We start from the raw sequence: 23431 nt of genomic DNA, 5'->3' as shown, positions 1-23431 counted from the left end.
CCAACTGCCAGAAGCTGGGAGCAGACGGAGGATGGATCACTTGAAATTGCCCTGTTGTGTTCATTCCCTCTGAAGCTGTCAGGACCGAGATGTGGGTGGTCTGACCTAGTGGTTGGGAGTCAGGCTTGATCAGATACCAGCAGGTCAGAGTCTGAAGCAGGTAAGAGGGCAAACATCTGGAGGCAAGCAGGGCCAAGATACCAGGAGATCGGAGTCCGAGACAGGCCAGAGGACAAACCAGGTGTCAGTAGGCAGCCAGGCTGGGTTGGGTTACTAAGAGATCACCAGAAGGAGCAGGTATTGCAGGGGAAGCAGTCCAAAGCAGAGTGAACCCAGATGCATGGATAACTTCCTCTTCCTCTACTAGGTTTAAAAATCAATCAAGACCCGCAGCATTCTATTAATCAGCGCCCAGTACTGGGGTTCTCTGTCAGAGTTCCGCTCCAATTCCCACACTCATCAGCGGGTCACTGTATACTAGGGTTCAAGACCCATGCCTCCTGACAGAAGCATCTGGTACTGGCTACTGTCAGAAGACAGCATAAGGGGCTAGCTAGACTATTGGTCTGACCCTGTTTTTATGTTCTGATGGGTGTGGTATAAGAACTAGAACAGAACAGACAGTGGATGATCCACTTCCAAATTAGAATCAAATGCAAAAATGTTATGCAATTTGCCTTTATGGGAAAAATCTTAGCATTTAACAGGGATAAAATAAACAGGGGGTTATGGAAAATTAATACGGTTCTTTAGAAAATACTGTAAAATCCCATCAAATTTAATAGCGAAGGGGATCCTGGTATATGTTGTTGAATATCCTATAGGAAATTCCTAAGATGATCAAAAAAACCAACAGAAAAGGCATCATTCCTGAGTAAATTCTATAAGAGGATGTTGTATGAACATGATATAATTTTCTCCTCCAGGGGAGAGAGGATCCAATGGCAGACCCAGGGACAGTGCTTTCCTCTGGTGCCATCTCATGAGCACTGAACCATATTCCCTTCTTGCTGCATTTGGCAATAAAAGCCTTTAGCGTCTGATCCTGTGGCTTAGATTGTGTTTCTAATATTTTGCCTTTATGATGCTGAAAAAATATAGAAAGAAAAGATTGCCTATTTATTTTCCGGTGACTCTGGTTATCAAACTAAGTGTCATTTTCTGTTTGCAGTAATGTTTGCTTCTGGAACTTTCATATCATCTCATAAATGCTACTTATTTGAACAAACAGATTTATTTCTTCTGCCGAAAGGACTTTTTGTGCTCTCTGGCTCGTTAGCAACATTATGACCAATTGATTTCTACTGTACCTATTATTGACTTGCCAGCATCATTATGAAGTAATGCTGGGGCTGTGTCAGAAAAATGTGTTGACTTACACACAGTCTTTTTCAGCAGTTTATTCAATATTGTTTTCCTAATCAACTGCTGCTCCAGTAAACGAAAACAGCTAGCTGTTGTCTGAAATGAAGAATAATTGGAAACATCATGCCTGCTTCTTTGAATGCAAGTAACAATTCATCCATTTAGGACTCTCCTAACGCTCCTGAACACTGAATTCCTAAAAGCCTGGGTGTCCCTTGTTTGGCTGATAATAATATTGAAAACTACAAACTCCTGGTAGCATTCAAGTCCATCCTACCAAAGACAGTAAAACGAAGTTCAAATAACATGAAGAATCTGACTTTAACCCACGAAAGTCAGAGATAACAACAACTGTTTGTCCTTTGTTTGCACCTTCTCTCTGAAGGAATTAAAAGTGCCTTGCAGGCATTAACTGATGATGTCTAGAAACACCCTTTATGGAGTCGGTACAGTAATTGGATTGTAAGCTCTTAGGAGCAGTTCTTTGTTGTGTGTCTGTACAGCCCCTAGCACGTGCTTCTAGGCACTACTGCAATAAGGATAATATCCATGTTTTACATATGGGTAAATGGAGGCATAGAAAGGGAGACATGACCTGCCCAAGGTCACAGAGGAAGTCAGTGGCAGAGCTGGAAATAGATTCCAGTAATGTTAGCTCACAATCTCTTGCTCTAACACCTGACGTCACTCCCTCTGAATTAAGGCTGCCTGACACAGAGAGAGAGGAGGTGTGTGTATTACCAGATTTAATGGAGAGATTATCCAGAACCAGCTTTAAACACAAGCGGAGCATGTGTGAGATCCTGGAGAGCAAATGCCTCTCACGCACTTCTGCAGATTCTTTGCTCTGAGCCTAGTTTTGCTCTCTTCTGAGGTCTCGGCCTCACACGGACCGTCTGTCAGCAGTTCATCCTCGTTCACCTTTTGAAAAGGCTATTTCTGGCCTTCCCCTTAACTTACAGAGGTTAGCCTGCTTCTCTTTTGGAAATACATGGGCACAGTGTGCTATTTAGATAGTGCCTCTTGTCCAGCAAGGACCTGTTTCTGTGAGGTGCTGCTGTATCCATTGATTTTAATGGGTGGGGCGGGAGCAGTGAAGGTGCGCAGCGCCTCTCTGGATCAAGCCATGATATCAGCATGTTTTGGATTCACTGGGAAGCCATTTGGAAGTGGGCCAGGCCTTTCCAGGTGCAGCTCAACTCGGCCCCTTTGGCAGGTTCAAGACCCATTAGTGAGCCAGCTCAGAGAAAACCCATTCCCGCAGCGTTAGCTCTTATACTGAAAGTGTAAGTGCTTCCTCTGTTCTTCCCTCAAGGATTGGAGCATCTAAACCCAGGGTTAGCCTACCCCATGTTGAGGCCCAGCTGGGTGTTAAGAGAGACTAAAAACAGCTGCCGAACCCATTCTCTTGTCCCTCAAATCCTCTGTTAATCCTTCGGGTGCTGGACTGTGACGCCTGGAATGTCACATGATACAAAGAGCACAGAACATTGGAGCCAGGAAGTTGTCCAGTGAGCTGGCATGGGAATGATTGGCAGGTCGTTTGCCTTTCCATTGTAAAAACAACACTCACAGCACTGACACCCCTTGCTAGCCCTAAACCCCCTCCATCCAAAACTCCCACCCCAAGCGGGGTTCTCAACCTCAGAAAGGGAGAAGGGCCAGAGATGCCAAGAAATCTACTAGGGAGTTCTCTTGCTATTGATTTGATGTGAAAGGTGGCAGTCCCCTAAAATAGACAGATAGATAATCCTACGTGACAGAACTCTGCCACCACAGCTGAGGTGTCACTCACATGTAGTTGCTCTTTGGGGGAAGAATGTGTGGGATAGGTTTGGAATATGTTCATCTGTTATTAGCCTTTACAGTGTGGCCTAAATTCAGAAGATTAAAAACCAATGATAACCTTCCGAATGTATGTTGCCCCTTTCAGCTGAGGATTTCAGAGCGCTTTCCAAACATTGATGAATTTAGCTTCAGAGCAGCCCTGGGAGACGGATGTATTTTTTGTACCCTGTTTATAGATTAGACACAGAGAGGATTTGGCTAGGGACACCCAGCAAACCAGTGCCAGCAATAGATTTTAGGTGTGAAATCCTGGCCCCACTGCAGTCAATGGGAGATTTGCCATTGCTTCAGTCGGGGCAGCATTTTACCCTAGGACTTCTGGCTTCCAGCCCCTGTTATAGCCAGCAGACCTTTGTCTACATGATATAATGAAATTATAAGAAGCATCACATTGCATCATCTCTTGGGCCTCATATTAAAAATTCCCGCACAATAAATTACTAGCATTATAGGAGCAACCTTTGCCATTTTCATGTGCCACTCCTATTGCTTAATCCAAAAAGTGTAACTGACTGCATTGCAGGATAGCCAGGATAATATTATAGTGCCTCCCAGTAAACTCTAAGTAGCACTGCGAAGTACAAGGTTTAGCTGAAAAGTTTGATATGGTACAAGAACAAGATAGATAAGACAAATATCTCTGGAGATATTTAAGAGTAGGTTCGATAAATGTCTATCAGGAATGGTCTAGACAGTATTTGGTCCTGCCATGCGGGCAGGGGACTGGACTCGATGACCTCTCGAGGTCCCTTCCAGTCCTAGAATCTATGAATCTATGAATAGTAGGAATGAAATAGGCGACAGGCCTTCAAAATGTAAAGGGCCAGATCGAATGATCAAACTGGTCTTTTCATTATTTATTGTTACCAGTTATTTGTATTACAGTAGTGAATAAAGCCCCACAAAAAGATCAGGGCCTCACAGTGCGAGGTGCTTTACACAGTCGAAGTAAGCCACTCCCTGTCCTGAAGAGCTTACGATCTGCATAGACAAGTAGACGAAGGAAGTATTGTCCTATGGCCTCTATTTCTGTGACATTTAAATTGCTGAAGAATTGAATTGACTTGGCAATATACCCAAGGCACATTTGTGGCACAAAAGAGAGTGATCAGCCATCAGATCAAACCAAAAATAGCAAGGCCAGGAAAGACCCCTGGTGTTTTGTAGCCAGGAATCAGGACCTCAGTTTATTCTCTTATCCAAAAAATAATAGTCATGCTTTTCCATGAGGATCTCAAAACAGTTTACAAAGGTGTAAAGTTATTATACCCAATTTTACAGAAAAGGAAACCGAGACACAGAGAGAGGAAGCGACTTGCCCATGGTCACCGAGCACAGCTCACAAGGCAGGGAATAAGGCCCTACATCTTCTAATTCTCCCTCTGCAATCACATGGCCTTCCTGCCACTAGTGCCCCCCACAAAGCAAGGCAGTAGTTCATTTCTGCCAAAGAGAGACAAGCATCACCTGCTGATTCATAGACACCTCGTCCTGAAGTACCTGGGTTCTCCTTTGTAGGTCTCCCATCCAAGTTCAAAGTAGACTCAATCTCACTTAGTTTATGAGATCTCGTATAGAGCACAAGGCTGGCTTGTTATTGCCACGTTGTCCTTCTCAATTATTCATTTCCTTTAGAATTCAGGGCAGGGAGACTCCCAGCAAGGGAGATGCCTTCTGAGACAAGTCAGTTTGAAGAATGTCCTTCCTCATCAGCCTGTGATCAAACTGGAGATGACGTAGCTGTTCCCGCTGTGCCGGAACACTCACAAGGAACCATTTGACTATCAGTAAGAATGGGGCCAAACTGCCCACACACCAAAAGGAATCCAAGAACATCGCAGGGAAAATGAAGGCTGCAAACACACAAGTTCGCTGCTGGTGCAGCCGGTGTCCTTGATCCTGACTGCAGCAAACCGACATGTTGCCAAGTACTTTCAGAACAGCTGCCGTCATTGAACTTTCTACAGCAGCAGCTGCCAAGGAAATACAAGAGGATTCAGGGAAATAACGTGGGCCTGTTGGACCCTAGCAGCTCAAGCTGCTGCGAGGAAAACATCTGAACCTGATCTTGCAAATGAGCAAGACGCACTGAATAAGCGTGAACTGTGTGTCAGTGATACAGATGGAGTGAGTCATGTGGAGTGAGCGACATTAAACTGGGAGGAGTGGTAGATACGCTGGAGGGTAGGGATAGCATACAGAGGGACCTAGACAAATTAGAGGATTGGGCCAAAAGAAACCTGATGAGGTTCTACAAGGACAAGTGCAGAGTCCTGCACTTAGGACGGAAGAATCCCATGCACTGCTACAGACTAGGGACCGAATGGCTAGGAAGCAGTTCTGCAGAAAAGGACGTAAGGGTTACAGTGGACGAGATGCTGGATATGAGTCAATAGTGTGTCCTTGTTGCCAAGAAGGCTAACGGCATTTTGGGCTGTATAAGTAGGGTCATTGCCAGCAGATCGAGGGACGTGATCATTCCCCTCTATTCAACATTGGTGAGGCCTCATCTGGAGTACTGTGTCTGTTTTGGGCCCCACACTACAAGAAGGATGTTGAAAAATTTGAAAGAGTCCAGCGGAGGGCAACAAAAATTATTAGGGGGCTGGAGCACATGACTTATGAGGAGAGGCTGAGGGAACTGGGATTGTTTAGTCTGCAGAAGAGAAGAGTGAGGGGGGATTTGATAACTGCTTTCAACTACCTGAAAGGGGGTTCCAAAGAGGATGGATCTAGACTGTTCTCAGTGGTAGCAGATGACAGAACAAGGAGTAATGGTCTCAAGTTGCAGTGGGGGAGGTTTAGGTTGGATATTAGGAAAAACTTTTTCACTAGGAGGGTGGTGAAGCACTGGAATGGGTTACCTAGGGAGGTGGTGGAATCTCCTTCCTTAGAGGTTTTTAAGGTCAGGCTTGACAAAGCCCTGGCTGGGATGATTTAGTTGGGGATTGGTCCTGCTTTGAGCAGGGGGTTGGACTAGATGACCTCCTGAGGTCCCTTCCAACCCTGATATTCTATGAGGAGCTGTGAGTCGGGTTGCTGTCAGAGAAGCATCACCCGCGACTACAAAGTAGAAAAGGAGCCTAAAGCACTTGAGCTGGTTTCAGAAGCAAACACGGCACACTTGGCTTAAGGGAGGAATAACTGATTGCCCAGTTCAGTCTGCAAACTCACAGCTCAAGCTAGCAGGAAGAGGGGCTTAGTAAACAAGCTTGCTGTGGAAGCAAGGCAGTGTTGTGAATAGTATGAGCAAGTTGCCAGAAGACCTGGGTTCTAATTCCGCCTCTACCACCAATTTACTCTCTGAGTTTGGGACAAGTCACATTACCTTGGTTGGCTTTAATTTTCCCCTTTCTAAAATGAGACTGGTGACACTGACTCCTCTTTGTAAAATGTTTTGAGATTCTTGGATGAAAGGGGATATGGAAATACAAAGTGTTATTGTTAGAAATTGTTAGCACTGTTGTTGTAGCCGTGTTGGTCCCAGGCTATAAGAGAGATACGGTAGGTGAAGTAATATTTTTTTTTATTGGACCAATTTCTATTGGTGGAAAGAACAAGCTTGAAAGCTTCACAGAGCTCTTCTGCAGCTCTGGGGAAGGTAACCAGAGCATCTGAGCTAAATGCAAGTTAGGACAGATTGGCAAGCATAGGTGGTTCGCACATGCTGTCGGAGCCCACTTAACATGAAGCAGACAGTTGAGGGTTAGATTGTTTAGCAAAAGGGCTTCACACAAGCTATAGGAGACCACTTAAAATGAACTGGGCAATTAAGGGTTATCAGGTAATAGGATGTATTATAAATTGTTGTAATGAGGCATAAAAGCAGTGTCTCTGTTGAGTCCATGGTTTTTAGTGTCTAGCAGAGTTCTGAATTTAAGTGCCCAAGCTCGTATTTGAAGGTGTTGAATGGTTTCCTTTGAGGATGAGGACTGAGAGGTCAGTTATGGAGTGATCATTTTGTGAAAAGTGTTGGTGCACAGGTAATATGGTGTCTTTTATCATTTTCCTGTGTGAGTTCATTCGCGAGCGTAATGATTGGTTTCATCCACATAGTTTTTGTTGGGGCTTTTGATGCACTGGATTAGGTACACCACATGTTGTGATAGGTATGTGTAGGAACCATAGCTGTTGAAAGGTGTGTTGTGGGGGGTATTGATCATCGTAGCAGTGGAGATATGTCTGAAGATTTTGCATTTGTTATTCTGGCAGGGTCTGGTGACATTCTGATCTGGTTCCAGATCCAAACGTAATGGCTAACATTATTTCTGTAATGGATCAGAACCCACAATCGATGCTATGTATCTATATTATGTAGATACCAGAATCCAGAATAGATACTACCATAAGAGGTCCTCTAAAAATATAGGGTGACCAGATAGCAAGTGTAAAAAATCGGGCCACGGGGTGGGGGTAATAGGTGCCTATATAAGAAAAAGCTCCCAAAATCGGGACTGTCCCTATAAAATCGGGACCCTATGAAAATACCACAGAGTTAGATTTATGAATAAGGATAAAGACCCAGTCTGCAAACATCAGATCCAAATCCAAATCTTAGCTTTTTCAAGATTCATGTGTGTTCAGACTGTAGCTATTTAAATCCCCCTGCCTACGTCAAGGCAGATGAGCTAGCTACTATTAACTGCATCATTGTGTATGTTTCTCACAATGCAGAATCAAGACTTGTCGAAGAAACTTAGCCTTGCAATAACAATATTACTTTGCACTTTTATGCTGCACCTTTCATCTCAGAATTCCAAACCACTTTCCAAGCATGACTTTATTAAGCCCCACAGCACACTGCCTGGTAGGAGCTATCATCCATCCACCTTTACCAGATGGGGAAACTGAAGCACACAGAATTTATGTGATTTGTGCAGCATCATGCAGCAAATCAGTGGTGCAGAGCTGGGAATTGGAAGTAGAGGCAGGATTCTGCAGTCTGCTAAGACTACTTCGTGTTAAGTGGCACAAAGTAACCTTAAAGTGGCTGGAGATGGCTAGCAAAGAATTCCCCCATTATAAGGGAACTCTCCACTAGTATCCAGGTGGAAAAAATGGCATAATCACCTCCTGTGCCACATCCCACCACCACCACACACAGCCTAGCATAAGGGGAGGAGGGGGAACATGTCAGGGGCAGAAAGGTTGTTTGGTGGAGTGGAACTTTGCTATGCCCAATTAGGGTGACCAGATGTCCCGATTTTATAGGGACCGTCCCGATTTTTGAGTCTGTTTTTTATATAGGCTCCTATTACCCCCGTCCTGATTTTTCACACTTGCTGTCTGGTCACCCTATGCCCAATCCTCAATTAGTCTAAAGTCCCTGGGTCCTATGTAACTTGTCCCAGGGCTGTACAGCTCCAGATCAGGGAATCATAGAAATGTAGGATGGGAAGGGACCTCAATAGGTCATTTAGTCCAGTCCCCTGCACTGAGGCAGGATTAAGTATTATCTTCTAGACCATCCATGGCACCCTGCAGTCCCTATTCTCCACTCCATCTGAGTTCTGCTTGGACACAATGGAGAATCACGACCTAGGAGTCCAGACTCCCAGTCTCCTGCTCTGTCCGTTAGACTCCCTCCCCTTCCCCAAGCAGGAAAGGAAACACTTGTGTTTTGTCCAGGAAATGGTGCAGCTGATCAAATCCTCCCTGTCGCTAGCTTGCACTATTTGATGTTCTACAGGAGCAGATGACCCCAGCTAAGTAGACTGTCAGAAGAGCAGCAGCCTTTGATGCAGTAATTGGAAATTTCCATTCTTTGCTTGCAGCCTTGAAAAACAGAAGAGTCTAATACGCCAGGAAATCTCCATGCTGTGCTAGGGAATTTCCATGAAGGAATTTTTTTAATATATTCTACAGCTATCAACTATTCAGGCTGGTGGGGATTATTTTTGTTTTATATTTTGGGGGATTTTTTTTTCAATTCACTTAAAAAAAAAAAAATCAGTTCAGGTACATGGCAATAGTGTGAAAATAAGAAGCCCAAAGGAAGGTAAAGGGATCGGAGAAAGGACACACGGGGATGACTAAGGCACCTGTAATGCTTCTACCAAACCAACAGCGATAATGGGGACCTGTATTTCTGCTAAACAATAGCCGTCAGGCATATTTCAAAGGAGAGCGATAACTACTCGCAAAGAGCTGCAGACAGCCACAGATTCATATCTCTGGGAGGATGTAGCTTTTTGGTGCTGTTAATGTAAAGAGCCCAGGAGCCAAAGGGTGGGGATCTGCCTGTGCCCAGTCAAACAATCAGTGCAGCTCTTCGGAACAGTACAGTTCGACATCACATGAGCCTTTGGTCTTGTTATCAGCAATACTGACTGGAAGTCTGAACAAAGATCTCAGTGTCACAAAATATACGAGGGAATGGTCAGGCGTTTTGGAAAGAGGCTCATCGTGAGGAGGAGGACAGCAAGGCAAATAGATCGGAGGCAGAGCTACTGTGTTTCCTGAATTCAATACACAGTTCCCTTTGAACCCAGGACCCCGGCCTTCCATGATGCCCGATCTCGAAAGCTGGAGAAATACGCCCCTCTGGCCGACACCTTGAGACCTAGGGGCTACGAGGTTCAAACTCGCACGCTGATCGTTGGAGCCCTGGGCGCATGGGACCCCAGTAACGAGGGAATGTTGAGAGAATGTGGAATCGGTCAACGCTAAGCTCGGCTGATGTGGCAACTCATGGTGTTGGACACCATCAGGTGGTCTATCTAGAACGTATCACCGGACACCGTCAATACCAGGAGAGATGAGCTGGAGAGCCATTGAGAAGCGAAATCAGAAAAGTAACTGGACTACAGTACTTCTCTGATGGACTGTATTTACTGAGGGACAACCTATCCTACATGCTCAATTACTGAGGGACAATCTACACTCATTGCTATATTTGCTTTCTACAACCAACTCCTTGTATAACTTTTCATGAGTGATGTCCCTGAATATTTGGATGCTAATATCTTAACTGTATTGTTAAATTTATTCACCTAAATTTGGGTTATTTCAGATTATGTACTATATGTATCTTATGACTTTTAAAACAAACTTTGTATTTTTGGATAATATAAGCACTATACCCAGATGTACAGACACTCTTTTCTTAACCTGAGTATTATATAATTTTAACATTAGCTTTCATAAAATGTTTAAATATGAAGGAACTGCACAGGGTCCCTGTTCGTTTGTGTGTGTGCATGTCACAATACAGACTGTGATCTCTAAAGCCAGGAATGATTTGGGTCCCAGCTAACAGAGAGAATCTCTCTCCGTCTGTAGGCCTCAGAGATGATCAGCTGGGATGATTCTGTCTGTCTACAACAGCGAAACACATAGTTGTGGAGCTGGCCTTTGGGGTGGGGGCAGTGTGCAGAGCCTCCCTAGCTGCCCATGCATCTAGGGGCTGCAGGAACCTGGCAGCTGCTTCAGGGAGCCACGTGGAGCTAGGGCAGGCACTGGTTCATAATGTCATGTTGTAAGTTTGTTGCCCCTATATTTTAAACAATTTCTTGTTTAGCAGGGTGGACCCCTTGGCCAACAGAGTTTTCCCTTCAGTGAAATCAATGGGCCTGGGGGTCTTGCAGGGCAGAACAAGCTGCTGAATCCAGAGACTGCAACAGAGGGTGACTTTAGCTCAACAGATAGTTTAGCCATTGACTTCAACAGGAATCATAGAATATTAAGGTTGGAAGAGACCTCAGGAGGTCATCTAGTCCAATCCCCTGCTCAAAGCAGGACCAACACCAACTAGATCATCCCAGCCAAGGCTTTGTCAAGCTGGGCCTTAAAAACCTCTAAGGATGGAGATTCCAGTTCCACCACCTTCCAAGGGAACCCATTCCAGTGCTTCACCACCCTCCTAGTGAAATAGTTTTTCCTAATTTCCAACCTAGACCTCTCCCACTGCAACTTGAGACCATTGCTTCTTATTCTGTCGTCTGCCACCACAGAGAACAGCCGAGCTCCATCCTCTTTAGAACCTCCCCTTCAGGTAGTTGAAGGCTGCTATCAAATCCCCCCTCACTCTTCTCTTCTGCAGACTAAATAACCCCAGTTCCCTCAGCCTCTCCTCGTAAGTTATGTTCCCCAGTCCCCTAATCATTTTCGTTCTGCTGGACTCTCCAATTTGTCCACATCCCTTCTGTAGTGGGGGGCCCAAAACTGGACGCAATACTCCAGGTGTGGCCTCACCAGTGCAGGCCCTTGTTGATTTGCTTTTGTTTTTGATTGTTCTGCAGGGAAGAGGCTGTGGAAAGAGCCCTACACAAGCTGCAGCAGACTGATGTATACTTGTGACATCTTCTTTTTATTATTACCTGGCATTTCCTGACGCTGCTGCAGGGTTGCCTGAGTTAGTCACTCCTCCTTAGAGACAAGCTGAATTCAGCATTGTGTATGCAAACGTGAGATGGGCCCAAATCAAAAAGCCTTTATCTAAATCACAAACATGGAACACAGTTCAAACCTATCTTCGTGATCAGCCGAATGTGAGCATCAGGATCTGAATTTCATGCCCTCTGTTTCAGCAGTGTTCAGGGGAGAGATTTTAGTTTCTGGTATACAGATACGATCTGAGATTTTGCTTTCCATTCATGTCTAATCCAAATGCACTCAGGTTTCACTTGAAGAAGGACTCAGACCTGAACTCTCTGGTCTGGGAAGGCTAGATGGACAAAGGGATGCAGGTATTACAAACCTAATGTTTTGGTGTCCTGTCACCCATTGGAATCCACAGCCCTGAGTTAGGCACCCAGGCTCCTTATACAAGGCGCCTAAGAATGGGATTCACAAGAGCCAGCAGTAAGGAGCTGCCTAGATGAGCCAATAGGAAATGCTGAGGAGAGAGGCAGGGCTTGAACCCCACCCCTCAGGGAGTTAGGTGCCTAAGCCAGTTCAGTCTTTTCTTGTGAAAAATTCATTCACTGGGTCAGAGAGAGCGTGAGGACGGCCTTATAGCCTGGGGCTTAGAGCGCGTCCCTGGACACCTGCGTTCCAGTCGTTGCTCCAAGGACTATACAAAGTGGAACAGCGTCAAAAGGAGAGATTGGGAGTGCTCCACCCCAGAATACCAGATATCCCGGTGGCTAGAGCCCTCACCTGTGATGTGGGAGAGGTCTGTTTAAGTCCCTGCTCCAAATCAGCCATAGCATGAATTCAAATCTAAGTCTCCCACACGTCCCAGGAGAGTGCCCTGATGATGCTATTGGGTATAAGTGAGGGCATTGCCTCCTCTGCCTGGTTTTCTTTATTTGTAGGTTAGGCGTGCTCTGAAATGCCTTGGGTTGGGCCCCACGGGTGAGATGGGCAAGGGAATGCTTTGTTTGTGAATCCCGCTGGGGCTTAGGCACCGAGCTGCTAGGTGGGGTCAGGCCTCAGGCAGCTTTGCACGTCCCCAGCAGTGGACTAGGGACTTTAGGACCTCCAGGATCTTAGCAGGGGTTTTGAGGATCTTAGTGGCACCTAAGTGCTGAACTTAGGCCCCTAGAGTGGCAGCTAGGTGCTATGACGGGGTGTCCATCCCACACAAGGCCCCAAGGGGTTGAAATGGTCAGGTGGGCCAATTAACTGCTTAGGCTGCACCAGAAGGAGGAGCCAGGGAGCAATAAGGATTAATTAAAGAGGAAGCTCAGCTGGACAGCAACAGGAGATGTCTGTATAAAGCCCAGTAGCTGAGAGCAGAAGGGGGCCGCAGAGCGAGACAGTGGGCCGAGTAACTGCAAGAACAGGGCATTGGGCTGAAAGAGGTACTCCCCAGAGCAGCCAGGTGGAGGTTCCACGTAGTGGTGAGTAGAGGCCCCATGACAAACTGGTGGAGAATGTGGGCAGGCAGTTTCCTCAATACAAGGGGAGGGTGAAAGGCCATAGCAGGGGAAAAAAGGAAAGAGCAATGGGGCTGCAGTATGTGGAAGCCTCCAGAGGGCAGTTATGCCCTCCTGGGCTGGACCCTGGAGTTGCCACCCCTGCAAAAGGGGGGCTGACAAACAACTGGAACGGGTCCAGGCCCTACTAAGGTTGGTGCTGGAGAGCCAGCAAAGACAGTAGGAAGCAGAGAGATAGCTGCAAAAATATTTGATGAAGCTGGCTGACCAGCAGTGGTATTTATACGGGTTTCTGCAAAAGGGAAGTAGCAGAAGCTGCAGAGATCGAGACTGGAAAGGAGATATCGGGCCCAGGAGGCCAGAAGCCCAGCCAAAGGAGTATTAGGTCTGCGGGTACGGTGACCAGATGTCCCGATTTTATAGGGACAGTCCTGATATTTGGGCCTTTTCCTTATATAGGCACCTATTACCGCCCACCCCCTGTCCCGATTTTTCACACTTGCTATCTGGTCAGCCTACCTGCGGGCAGAGAGGACACCTAAAAAGGGAGAGCCCCTGCCTGTGTGGGGTTGAGAAGGCTTACTCGGGAGACAGGAAACCAAGAAAGCCCCAAAGAGTCCAACCTGTTGGGAGAACAGGAAAGGGAGGGGCACGTTTTGCCTCTGGTTGACAAAGGCACATAAGGAGGGAATGCTCTTATATGAACTGTGAGGAGAAGGCCAGCCCAGGGGAGGGGGCTAGGCAGGAGGAGGCCGAAACATGGCTTACTAGCAAGACAAGGAAGAGGGTTTGTTTTGGGTGCCAAGAGGCCAGCCATGTAAAAAGGCACTTCCCTCTTAAGAATCGTGGTGTAGCAAAGAGAATGGCATGGACCCCAGTAGGACAGGAAAAATGGAGGGGGTGTTTGGTGACAGAAGTATGGCAGAGACCAGCATGGTAGAAGGGGTAGTGATGACTATGGACCTTTGTGGAAATAGCCTGGAGTTGCTAAACAAAAACAAAACCAATCCCCCAGTTTTGCCCATCTCTAGCTCTCATACAGTACACCCAGGAGAGGACAGGGGCTATGACAGAGTCAGTGTCTCTGACAAAGCAGCAAACAGCAGCACTTTGGGGATGCTTCTGTGTCTGAATAGGACTTTTTTAGGACTGTCTGTTAAATCTAGTGCACAGTGAGCCGTGTGGATCACAGAAGCTAGAGCTGGAGAAGGCCTGTTAGAAAGAGCTGGGCAAATAGCAGCAACATCTTTCTATATGCATTCACTCGCCTATTTAATCAAATTTGCTACAATGGTATTTGGGCCTGTTTCTGACTCGTTAAGAGTTTTACTAGTTCAAGTCAAGCTTTACTGGCACAAACATTTGTGAAAAGTGAATTTCAACCCTATGAGCATGAATATTCACAAAACTGGGATTTGCATTTGGGCTGAAAGTGTTTGTATGCTTATCCAATCAGGAAACAAATAGCAGCATGTGACTCTATCTGATCAATTACAAGTAAGCAACCCAAATATGGTGTATCAGAGGCAGAAAGGTCTTGGTGATTGGTTCATAGAGTTTAAAAAAAAAAAACATTTACAGTAAAACATTTAGAGTAAAAACAACAACATTGCAAAACATTTAATTGAACAGTGAACACACTGGAAGAAATTTGTTCGTTATATTTCACCAGCACTGGAAGCTAAATTTGTTAAATAAGTTATTTCTTATGAATTATTCACTTAACTCTATTTTTAGGTTATTTCTAGCCCATCTCTCAGACATCGGAAGTTTGTTCACCACAGTATCTTCTCCAGGGCTTTGTTCAGTCTGGTTTCAAAAGTAACATTTTGCTGTTCCTTTTATTTAAATGCTTTGAGGGGTTTTTATTTTTATTTTTTTAAAAGATGTACTGTACAATGCAGTATAAGAGGAAAAAACAAGGAGATATAAACAGGTGTTTTCCAATTTTACAGTACAGCAAATGGTGTAAAGTAAGAGCAGTTAAAACAAGGAAATACTGAAAAGAAAGGGGAAAGGTATGAACTACTGCTCTAAGTACAGGACTGGGAGCCTGAAAACTCTTATGATTGAATCCTTTCTCTGATACCGGCTCCTTTTATTGCTTTGGGCAAGTTGCTAACCTCTGTGTCTGTTTCCCCAGCTATAAAGTGGTAATAATAATGCTCACAAGAGCATTCTAGTACTATACTATATACCCATTGGATGTGTGTAAAGTGCTCTGAAGATGAAATGTGTTAAACACTGAAAGAAGACACACAAACCAGTGTCCTTATAGATATTCAAAGTCTGTGTACCTTTGACAGTCACCATGCTACACAGTAGAACTTGTTTCACGCCACCTCTGACAGGGCGTCTGCCCGGCACTGGCCCTGATAGGGTTAAAACCTGCCGATTAGGGCAGCGGCTGGACCAGGCAATCAGGGCCCAGCCGGCCCATATAAAAGGAAGCTGCAAGCCAGAGCAGGGCAGTCTGCTGCAGGAAGTCCAAGGGAGAGGACTGGCTTCCTAGAGGGCTGCAGAGACTAGCCCCGTGAACAGGGCTGCTAGGACTTGCAGGCCTGAGGCCCTGGGAAGGAGCCAGAGTCAGGAGCTGAAGGTGCTGGGGCTGCAGGGAAGTGGCCCAGGGAATTGAGACAGACTGATGGAGAAAGAAAGGAGGGGCAGCGGGAAGCTGTTGTTCACAGGGTCCCTGGTCTGGGACTCAGAGTAGTGGGCGGGCCTGTGTTCTCCCTTCCCCCCTCGCCGCTGAAGAAGCGGCCAGGCTATGGACTGCCAAGCCGCTGCGAGGAGCAGTTGCACTACTGCAGAAGGAGTTCCCTGGAAGAGGGGAACCTGGACTGTGACACAGCCAGAGAGCTGTGCCATGAAGCAGAGGCAGTGAGACTGGAACTGCAGTGGGTCTGCAGGCGGAGACGAGGACGGGAGAGCTACCACCACCAGAGGGCACACCTGCTGATCAAAGCTAATTCCCGAAACGGCCATCAGGAGAAGCCTGTGTGGTGAGTGACCCCGACACACCACCCCAGGCCCAGACTTCAAATATATCCTGTGACCTGAATAATTTACAAGACAAAATTCCTGTCTTGTCAACCACCCCATTTCTCCAATCTAATTCTACATCCCCACTCCACTCACATAAACCGAGTGGTACAGATTAGTGTGCCATGTGGAACTCAGGTTACCGGTGGCTTTCACTCCAGCAGCTCAGGAGAGGGGGGGACAATAACTGAGATGGTGTTTTCTTTCTTTAAACTAAGTTTAGTGCTGATTTGACAGCCCTAGAGCTCCAAATCTTCTAATTACCAACAGGAACAATACAGGCAGCTGCAGTACAAGCTGTCCCATCAAGTGTGCCTCAGTGTTGATCTGGAGATGCCCCAGTGCGCCTCCTCCCTCCCCCTGGGAATGTGGGGAGTTCAGTCTCCAGGGTTCACTGATGAAGCTGCCAGCACATAGTTGTGGTGACGATTTCTTCAATGTAAACACCAGGCCACTAGTAACTGGATGCTGGCCAGTACTTCCTTTCTCATAGGCCATTGAAGAGCTGTCCGACTGTAGCAGCTGTTGGCGTCTCACTGACAGACGGACTGAGGCTCAATTTGAACCAACAAGCTAGAGGTAAAGGGTTCTGTGCCTTATTACTAGCCCCTTGGACGGGAGCTTCTGATGGATGTAATAGTTGTGATGGCTATGTGGTTGCTCTTGTTCAAATGAAAAGGAGCATTATTAAAACCCCAGCAGCCGCTGGGTCTCCGGGGAGCGTCGGGAGCAGAATGGCTTACCTGTTCTCAGACAGTGAGATAACAATCGCCATCTTTCAACAGAAGTGCTGAGTGGCTGTGCTGGCTGGCAGCGACGAGGAACTAAATTGAGGGCAACAAAAATGATTAGGGGGCTGGAGCACATGACTTATGAGGAGAGGCTGAGGGAACTGGGATTGTTTAGTCTGCAGAAGAGAAGAGTGAGGGGGGATTTGATATCTGCTTTCAACTACCTGAAAGGGGGTTCCAAAGAGGATGGATCTAGACTGTTCTCAGTGGTACCAGATGACAGAACAAGGAGTAATGGTCTCAAGTTGCAGTAGGGGAGGTTTAGGTTGGATATTAGGAAAAACTTTTTCACTAGGAGCGTGGTGAAGCACTGGAATGGGTTACCTAGGGAGGTGGTGGAATCTCCTTCCTTAGAAGTTTTTAAGGTCAGGCTTGACAAAGCCCTGGCCGGGATGATTTAGTTGGGGACTGGTTCTGCTTTGAGCAGGGGGTTGGACTAGATGACCTCCTGAGGTCCGTTCCAACCCTGATATTTTATGATTCTATGATGTGGTCTTTGCTAGCTCAGTGGAGGATGAGCTTGGAAACTCCACCTGTGCTCTTAGCTTTCCCAGAGAAAGGGGATGCCTCTTCAGTACTCCCGGCCTCCAGTGTCCCAGGAGGTCAGGACCTGTATTTAGATCTCCTGTACAGGAGAAAATTATTCGGCTGCTGGACTATTGGGCTTCTTCAAATTGTCATCTTGGTGTATATTCTGTGTGTCTAGGTTAAAATACCATGTCCATCAGTCCGGTGTCCAAGTGCCTTGTCCTGTTTGGCACAGAAAGCTACCACTCAACCACATCAGAACTTCCCACCTTAAATGGCAAACTGCCATACCGTCTGGGTCTGAGATCTGATTATTGCACAAGGGACTCAGGGTAGAGCTGCATTAGTGGCGGGATGGAAGACTTCTAAGGAAACACAGGGTGCTGTTAGAACAGATGCTGATGATTCAATTGGTGATGCTTTCCCCACTGCATTAGTACTAAACCAATACTCCAACACAATATTAAAGGGCATTGTGTCCCCAGATGAGTCGCAAACCCAACACACAAGCCCCTATGTGTCACCAAAGACTCCATGGCACTTTTTGCAAGGATAGGATATTAACCCTGGTGACCTGCCCAAATTACAATCTGCATAATTAATTGCATTGTGCCCTCCTATACATACAGTTCCACTGCCCAGCCTAAACCATGATGCAATGTTCTTGTGGTGAAATAACACTCTATAAATTTCAGCCAATAGCAGTGACCGTAAGGCATGTCTGGCAGAGACATGGGTTCAGGTATGCTCTTCCTCTTGCTAAATAAGGCACTTATCTATGCTCTCCTCCTAAACCTCATTCCTGGTCCTAGGCAGGAGTAATCCAACAACCACACAGTAGTGTCTCATTAATGCAGAATCAATTTGCCTCATCCCATCTCATTTTACTTTGCCCTTCTCTGGGCAACTCTCTGCAACTGCACTGTACAGGATCAAATGTTAACAGCACTGTCCTATTAAAGGAACAGCTACTGTCCAGAGAGAAGGTGGGTTTATCTAAAGCTACTTAATTCTACCCAGCCAGAGGGATCAATTTCATCTAGTTTAGCTGTTTTTTTCATCTCCAATTTCTATCATTCTGTGAATCTGCTTTTGTTGATGTGTTAGAAGCTGATCACATAACACTCTCAATCTCAGTAATTTTAGGTTTATAAAGATTCTTGGAAGCTAGCAAAATAGCTTTTAGAGGGCAAAAAAAAAAAAAATCCCAAACCCTACATCAGCAAGGAAACTCCCCCAGTAGGTTATTTATGAAAACAAACATGTTTTTGTGCTTGTGGAGATTTGTCAAGTCTAACAATGGCATTGTTTGTTTGTGCAAGGGGGATTTCCACATTTCAGGGAACAGCCTGGAAGCTGCAGAGATCAGTGTTCCAAACCTCAGGCATTTGGGAATCCTGAGTCAGGCCTCAACAGATCATGAGATCGGCTTAAAAAATCATGAGATGTTAAAAACAACAATAATAAATATTGAGGGTTTTTTGGCTGTTTGCTTTAGGGGGCATGTTTTCATCTCTCTCTCCCCCACCCCCACCCCACAACCATGAGGCTGGAAACTTACTTTTTTATGAAAGCCGAGAGTCTCACAAACTCACATGCCCTAGGAGCTGGGACTTTAAGAAAGACACCAAATAACTCAAGACTCACAACAGAATCGTGAGCTGGTAACACTGAAACGTACAATGAAAAACAAATAGCTAGTTTTCCCCCCCTTATTTTACCTAACATATTGTAGGCATCATGGTCCAGTGCATATGGTGCTGGGCTAGGAGGCAGGAGACTCTGCCACACACCTTGGGAGAGTCACTTCATCTCTCAGCTTTTCCCATCTGAAACCTGGGGATTGTGATACTTCCTTTGTTAAAGCACTTCATCATCAACCAATGGTAAGATAAGACCTCAGCGATCCCCATGGAGTGGCTGGTTCTCCCAGTTCTCCTCGGGGTTGGTGGTGTTAATCTTCATTCCTCCAGCCATCCTGCACTTCCTCTTTTTTTTACTTCCCCTCATCTACTACCCAAGACCCTCCCTCCCAGTGAGGCAATCCTGATGCACTTTTCAGTGCCTTGTACCAGCCAGAAGGGGTCACTACTCACTGCAGAGTACTGGGATGGATGCATTGTCCCTGTCCTCCCAAAGTTATAGTGAGCAAAAGGACTGTGCAGAGCTTGGTGCTGCTCTGAGAGTGAGGGACCAAACACTAGCCTTCAGTCTGGAGTCCTTCCTGGGGTTGTGTTGCTGGTCGACTTCTGAGCTACCTCCTGCTTCTTTGTAAAAACCCACAAAACCAAAATGGGCGAGAGAGCTCCTGGCAGCACAGGAGCCCTGATTCTCTGGGAATTACTGTATCTCAGTGCATCTGAAGTGGGGCTCGTCGCCTCACAAGATAAGGCCCAGAGCTGGTGACAGAAGTCAGGTGAGTAGATGAGGCTGTGCAGCGGTAAAGTGAAAAGAGAAGTGGGGCCCAAGACAGAGCCCTGAATGATGCTGACAGAGTGTGGGAGAGTCCCCAGGGTGGGACTGGTTGGGGAGCAAGTAAAAATCCTCTCCAGCCTGCTTTGTTGGGTTTCATCTGTAAATCGTTCACCATGCTCATCAAACTAAATACTGCAGAGGAGGCATTCCTGCTTCAGTTGATAGTCCTGCCTGATGCCATTTGGGAGATTAGCATATCCCAGAAATGGGGAGCCTGCCAGGAAAACATGAGTGAGAGGATAAAGAAGAGATCTGCCTTCAGGGAAAGAGAATGGTGTCACCACTGATAGCAACTTTACCTCATCCGCAATGAGTAAGCACTTGCTGACGGCACCACTGTTGCTGCACTTTCACATCAGCTTGTTACTGGGGGAAACGGTTTCTAACTAAATTACCTGTGACATAGTGGAGAGACTTGAAAAACAAACAGAGCAGCATTATACTGTGATCGGGCTGGTGTTAAGGATGTGTCACTGGGACTGATGTTGTTAGGCTAGTCCGGAATCTTCCGCAGGCCTATTCCAGAGTACAGGCAATGGGTATAGTGGGTATTTATCAGCACCTGCTCTGAATGTGAAACCTCACCCTGCAATGTAATACCTGGGGTGTCACCATCAGCAGCTCTTTTTGCTTCAGACGTACGCAGTTGTCCTCTCTTTCTCTCTCAGAATATTTTGGACAGTATGAGGAAGGGGGAATCAATTACTTTTGCTACTTACTAATAATAATTGTTGTCGTTCTCTCTTTAAATTTAACACTTTAAAAAAAACACAGATGCTCTGAGCTTTCTGAGAATAATTAGACTCACCACACCAATCACCCAGCAGCATAAATACTAATTACACAGAAAATACTGCATTAAAAGAACATTATAAAGGTTGCAAAGTCAAGCAGTCAATAGGTAGGCAGTAAGTTAGGAAACCTTCTTCACTCAACCTGAATTCAGTCCCCTTGTGCGTATGCATTAGGACAGTCATTAACTACATGATCACATATTTTTTTCCACAGGACCCCTGCCTCATTCAGTGCACAGGATGGATCTGATCTGGAGATGAATCAGGATTGTGTAGTCCAGGAGGCTGTTGTCTGTAGGACCCCTGCTTCATTGTTACAGAAGTTGGAAGGAGAGTACCTATTGTGGTTCCATGAGATGGGTCTAAGCCCACTCAAAGCTTAAGGCCCTCTCTCTTAGCTGGGGGGGGAGGGGCCCATGAACCCAGGCCACAACTGAATACTGGGGACGACAAATGAGAAACCAGAAGCGGGAGTGAAGGTCATAGGGTGAAAATCAGGTGGCTGGAAGGGAACACCGAACAAAGAACCACAGACCACATCTGCTACTCCTCAAAGCCAGTGGACACTGCCCAGAGGAACTCTACCTGTTGGAAGGAGAGTACTGAATGAGTCAGGGGCTTGCAGGAAGAGAGAGAATGATCTCAGGGTTAAGACAGTTGCATACTACACTGAAGAATTGGATTCTATCCCTGCCTCTGCCACAGAGTTCCCATGTGATACTGGGAAGATACTTAAACCAAAGTTTCCACAGGAACACAATTGTGTGCTCCTCATTTTCTGGGTACCTGACTTGAGATTCTGGAGTCCGATTTGTGGAAGTGCTGAGAGCTCACAGCTGCAACTGAAATCAGTGGGAGCTGTGCTGTGAACATATTCAGTGCTATATAATGCAAGTACTCTGAAAAATCAGGCCCTCGGTATTTTAAATGGAGCACCCAAAATTAGTAGATGCCTTTTGGCCTTAATTTCTTTGTGTCTCAGCTCCCCCGTCTGTAGAGCAGGGATATCATCACCCCTTCATTTCGTTATTGTGATGATAAATTAATGTTTGTGAAGCAATCAGATTCTGGAGTGATAAGCGCCATAGAAAAACCTATGAGGAAATTAATAATTCTATCTTGACAGCAAGATTTGAATAGCATGCAGTACGTAAGGCCTGAGCCCACACACTGAACAGTGATGAGAAGATAAAATATTGAATATGTACTCATTAAGTGAGCACTGTCCATCCTATGTACTGAATGAGGCAGTGTTACTGTGGAAAAAGTAGAGTAATCGTGTAACTACAAATTGTATCCTAATTTATACGTCCAAAGAGGCCCAAATTAAGGTTGCACAGACAAAAGTCAACCCCTTCCCTGGACATTAGAGCCCAAGCTCCAGCCCGAGATGGAATAGCTACATGGCTGTTTTTAGCTCCGTAGTGTAAGCTGTGGGAGCCTAAGTCTGTAGACCTGGGCTCCAAGACTTGCTACTGCAGGTTTCTTTGCTGTGTAGAGATTCCCTAAGTGTCTGTCTAGGATTTTTATTCTTCAAAGCTCTTTAGAAACGTTAATTAATCATGACACCAGATCTGTAAGGTGATGGATACCATAGAAATGCCTAAAATTAAATGATAATGCCCATCTAACAGAATATTTAGGTGACTTCTCCAAGACTAGAGGAAGTCCATTTCCAGGTGGGAATTGGATACAGGAGTTTACAGAATAATAGTTGTGTATCAACAATAGTGCACTACTGAGTCAGAGGAAGGACGGTCCAATGGTTATAGCAGTTACCTGAGACTTGGGTAGAGTTCCTTGCTCTGCCCCTGACCTTGGGCAAATCAGTTGGCCTCTTTGTGCCTCAGTTCCCCATGTGTATATTAGAACTGGGAAAGGTACAAAGAAGGCCAACAAAAATGACTAGGGGGATGAAACAGCTTCCCTATCAGGAGAGATTAAAAAGACTGGGACTGGTCATCTTAAAAAGAGACGACTAAGGGACGAATGTGATAAAGGTCTATAAAATCATGAATGGTGTGGAGAAAGTGACCATAACACAAGAGCCAGGGGTCACCCAATGAAATGAATAGGCAGCAGGCTTGAAACAAACACAAGGACGTACTTCTTCATACAATGTACAGTCAACCTGTGGAACTTGTTGCCAGAGGATGTTGTGAAGGCCAAAAGTATAACTTGGTTCAAAAAAGGAATTAGATACATTTATGGAGGGTAGATCCATCAATGGCTATTAGCCAAGGTGGTCAGGGATGCAACCCCACACTCTGGGTGTCCCTAAGCATCAGACTGCCAGAAGCTGGGAGTGGATGACAAGGGATGGATCACTCAATAGTTGTCCTGTTCTGCTCATTCTTAAGCATTTGGTACTGACCACTGTTGAATACTGGACTATACTGGACCCAGTATGGCCATTTTTATATTCTTATGTGTAAAATGGGTATAATAGCACTGACTTACTTCACGGGGCATTGTGAGGATAAGTACCTTAAAAAGATTGTAAGTCTTCAGATACTACGGTAATGGGGGGCCTATACGTGCCTAAAATAGATGGTTTAGAGTCAGATTAAAGCTGTGCCCTGAAGAGTTTGCAGTCTAATGAAGTCATCACACATTCAGCCTACAGCTCAGAGATTAAAATGACCTAATAAGTCAACCAGTCCATATCCTTGCCAATATGGGATTGATCTTTATATCTTCCAGTGCTCTGTCTTGTCTAGTGTGACAGACCCAGACCAGTGGGGTACAGGAGTCTGGTAGAGGGCAA

This window comes from Terrapene carolina, unplaced genomic scaffold (genome assembly GCF_002925995.2).
Source record: "Terrapene carolina triunguis isolate 2854851 unplaced genomic scaffold, T_m_triunguis-2.0 Scaffold68, whole genome shotgun sequence".
In the NCBI taxonomy this organism is placed as follows: domain Eukaryota; kingdom Metazoa; phylum Chordata; order Testudines; family Emydidae; genus Terrapene; species Terrapene triunguis.
Note: the sequence above shows the minus strand (reverse complement) of the source record.